At 35.7% G+C, this 4,686-nt stretch overlaps 1 pseudogene; it reads left to right on the plus strand.

Annotated features, from left to right (window-relative positions):
* On the plus strand, positions 1-1,121 carry LOC141044670 (inositol-tetrakisphosphate 1-kinase 1-like; annotated as a pseudogene).
* The last annotated feature ends 3,565 nt before the right edge of the window (positions 1,122-4,686 follow it).

Consider the following 4,686-nt stretch of genomic DNA (forward strand, 5'->3'; position numbering starts at 1 on the left):
GCAAATTTGTGGGAATGTGTTAAAATCTATAACTAGGTCAGCATGTACAAGCAACAATGAATAGGAAAGAAATAAGAATTAGTTGCAGTTTGTTGTGAGTGTTTTGTTTTAGGGTTTGGTGCAAATGATGTCCACAAGGGAAGAGATGTTTGATGTAGGATATGCATTAGTAAAGAAGAAGTAGAAAAACTTTATAGAACTCTCTCTCATAGTATATGCCAAGAGCAAAGGGATAAACTTGGTTTGCATGGATTTTCACAAATCTCCCAAGGATTAGGGGCCTTTTTTATGTGATTATACACAAGCACATAGAAGAAGTATAGATGTAGCAACTATTGCAATATAAGTATTGGCACTCAAATGTGGTGATTACAAATCCTTTTGTTGCAATTACAAAGTTGCAAAATCCCATTTCTATACTCTAGGCTATAAAACATCTACAAATTTCTCCAAGTTTGGGAACTTGCAACATTTTTAAACAATTAATTGTCAACAATGTAAAAATACTTCATGATGAAAGTCCTTTGAATCAATTGACTTTCCCTTGTGATTGCAAAGCCCATGGTGGCAAATGGAAGTGCCAAGTCTCATGCCATGTTTGTACTCAACATGTGGAGTCTCAACAAACTGAAATCTCTAATGGTGCTACAAGAATTTGTGAACTACAATACAATGATCTTTAAAATATATATTGTAGGAAAATATGTCAAGTACATGAAGCAAAAGTCACTCTTTGACATACACAAAGAACAAGTGAGTACCGACAAATCCTTATTTATTTATTTATTTATTTATTTATTTCATATTTTGAATATGATTTCAAGAACCAACATAGACAAGAATATTACTAATGTTGAGCTTCGACCTACAAATTTCATAGAAAACGTGACTAATAGGTTGAAAGAAGCTCTTGGACTATATTTTTTTGATTTGATATTATCAAGGATTTCAAGGCTAGTAACCATTTTCACTTCATTGACATCAATTACTTTTCTAGGTATTCAAAAATGCCATCCTATAAAACTGTCTCCACAAACTTTTACTAGATCTCTAGCATACAAAAGCCTCTAATATCAACTTTGGTTTCATGTCTTTGGCTTCTATTGCCAATAAACTTAGAGTTGTTTACATGCGACACCAAAAAGTACTAAAAAGGATCCCAAATGTACCTAAAAATAGAAGAGTAGTGATACCTTATCACATTTAAAGATAAATTTGCTATTATCACAAAAGTGAGAGGTAGATTTGCTACTTTCAAGTATAGAGGGATATTTTTGATGTTTCAACATATTTGATGAATATATATGATATTTTTTTTTTTCATAGAAAAGATATTGTGGTTGTCGTTTTTCTTATTCTATAATTCTTTTCAAAATAAACCTGTATAGGGGAATTTGAACACAGGGAAAGACTAAGTGCATGAGTTTTACTTGTTAGGGTCACACAATTAACTGTATTCCGAACCACTAAAATACTAAGAAACACTACAATGCTTTCTCCTAGTAACAATACTCCTTCATCAACTGATAACAACAGTGTGCAATCATGCACTCTCAAAATACCGCTCAAAACACAATAATTTCCATCCAACACCAGGAATAACAGATTTCACTCCAACTAATCTAAATTCACATAATTTCTATAATTACAGACTTCCTCTGTCGAAACACACACAGCTCTCAATAAACAATAGTCCTAATCTTCCAATAATTCATATAATTCAATCACTGAGTACTCCAATTACATAATCAATAACTCATAAATCAATCTCTGATTTATTCCACAGACTCACTTCTCAGTATTGAAAAACTATCCATTACTCTTCAACAACAAAGAAAAAAAACAAAGAGACAAAGAGGTAGCACCAAGCTTATCCCGGCTCATGACTATCACAATTTGGCCCTCATACTAACTTCTACAACTCCTATATACTTACTCACTATTCCCAGATTCTAACCATAATCACGTAATTAACTGCTTTTAATAACTAAATCAATCATCAGTCCTCTTGAACTGACTATTCTATGGACTATTAGTCTATTTTATCAATATCTTACAAAAACGAATTAATATCTATTCTACATAGCCCCACTCCTATTTGTGCAGTGTCCTCGCAAACACACAATTATTACCTATCTAAAAACTACTTAACAAAACTCTATAAAGTTACTATTTCCTATGGCCTATCCAATTGATCATTTGTTGCATTATATAATGTGGATTCCACCAATTCTGGTTCTAAATTCAAATCTTCTTCCTCCTCCAATCTGTCCATCGACTCCTTCCTCAAGTGGTTTGAGAGATCTTCATTATACTCTCCCAATTCACGGACTTGAGCCTCTAGTTTCAAGATCTGGGCATCACGGAGTTCCAACTGATACTGCAGTTGATTCATCTATTCTTGAACATCTTCAATTGTCACTTGTGACTGTAACAACACCACAGAATGATTTCTTATTGATACCCCACTCCTATTCTTTTATTACTTGGTGATAATGACAACAGGTTATGCATACTGTCCGTTTTTCACCTACGTCCCATCTCACATATTAATAATTACTAACTATCTTTTCAGCCGCCTCTACACCTTAATGTACTTATACCATACCTAGGTCTATCTCGAGTCCATTCGAAGTCACCTCTCCCCAAAAAATGAATACCCGTCCTAGATTTTATGTATTAAATAACTGTAATCGGTTCCCATTAATGCGGGTACTGAATCGATGGTGCACGAAATCCTCTAGTTGAATAGATCCATTGGAAAAACCTTCAATCACTCGATACAGCCCATGCCAGCGAACTTGAAATTTATCTGGAAAATGATTAAACCAGCTATCATACAGTAATTCCAAATCATTGGGCATAAAATTCTTCGGACGCAGTTTACTATCATAATAACTCTTTCTCTGTTTTTGACTTGCTTCCATGCTGAAAAGAGCTATAGCTTGTATTTCATCTAATTCATCCAATTTTGCCAACTAAAAGTATAACGACTCGTTGTCACTGAGACGTTCATCCAAGGCAATTCGTAAACTTTGAACCTCCAACTTGATAGGTAAAATTGTCTCTTTGCTATAAACTAATTGAAACAGAGTAGTATTGGTAGTTACTTTATATGCGGTACGATATGCCCACAAAGCTGCAAAGAGTTTGGTCTCCCAATCGATAGTCGCCTCCAAAATTGTCTTAGTCAAAACCTTGCACAAAATTTCGTTGGTCTTTTTCGTTTATCCACTTACACGAGGATGATATAGAATAGTTTTTTGATGCTTAATCTCATATGTGTTCGTCAAGACAGCTATAATAGCATTTCTGAAATGGGTGCCGCGATCACTAACCAATTCTTTCAGACACTCAAATCAAGTTATTATATTCTCGTAAAGAAAAGTGGCCACCGTACTGGCATTATCATGGCGGATAGCAATAGCCTCTGCCTATTTTGCTACATAGTCCGTGGTGACTAAAATATACCGCTTCTGGCCAGGTTTTGATGTTGGTGCGATGAGACCGACAAAATCATTATCCCATTTTTTAAACGATGCCTGTGCCAAGATTAGTACTAACGGCATGGCTAAAGTGCCCGTAGGTCGACCCATTTATTGACAGGGATCACAACGACAAACAAATTGGTATGCATCAAAAAACATTGAAGGCCACCAATATCCTACCATTAAAGCCTTGCGAGCAGTATTGTCGCCTGTAAAATGACCACCACAACTATCCAAATGGCAACCCTCTAGTATCGACTGTACTTCGTCTTGAAAGATAGAACGTCTTAAAATACCATCTTTGCCTTATTTGTACAAAGCATCACTAAATCATCGTGTACGGGGCACTCTTCAGAATGAGTCGCTTCTTAAGCTTCTCGATGAAAGTCGGCAAAAAAGTGTGGAAGGTCAAAAACTGAATGATTTCACTGTACTCAGAGGAAATCACATCCACCACAAATAATTTGGTGTCGAGAAGAACATCAGGGATAGGCTCATTGCCAAGACTATTAGACAATCGGGATAAATGATCACCATTTCCATGTTTCTTCTCAGGTCGTATAACAATCGTAAAATTAAACTCTTATAGAAGTAATAGCCATTAGGCAATGCACCCACTGAATTGAAGCTTATTAATCATGTATTTAAGGACATCATGATCCACATAAAATATAAATGGATATCCAAGCAAATAGTGCCAAAACTTCTGAACCGAGTATATCATGCCCAACGCTTGACGTTCAGTAGTAGTATAATTACGTTCGGCAGCCACCAATTACCAATTGGCATAATAGATAGGATGATCTAATCCCTGGCCATCCTTGTGACTTAGCACCGATCCAATAGCCACATTGGATGCATCAACGTACACATGAAAATGCTCCGTCCAACGAGGTGCCACCAATATTGGTGCAGAGACCAATTTTGACTTTATTGCCTCAAAGGCCACAATACACTCCATGGTTCAGAGGGGACTAAATCCATCTAATGGAGGTTTCTTCAATGAGTTCGTTAAAAATTGACAAATAACTGCAAACAAATGAACAAAGCGGCGATAATAATTGTTTTATATTAAATACATAAAAGTCATCTAAAAAGATCTCCATAAACATTCGGAGATAGTCTTGGAAAGTCTGAGTCATCACTCTCTGAAACATAGGTGGGATGTTGCATAATCCAAAAGGCATCATGCGATAAG

Source organism: Physcomitrium patens, chromosome 21 (genome assembly GCF_059467195.1).
Source record: "Physcomitrium patens ecotype Gransden chromosome 21, ASM5946719v1, whole genome shotgun sequence".
Taxonomy (NCBI): Eukaryota; Viridiplantae; Streptophyta; class Bryopsida; order Funariales; family Funariaceae; genus Physcomitrium; species Physcomitrium patens.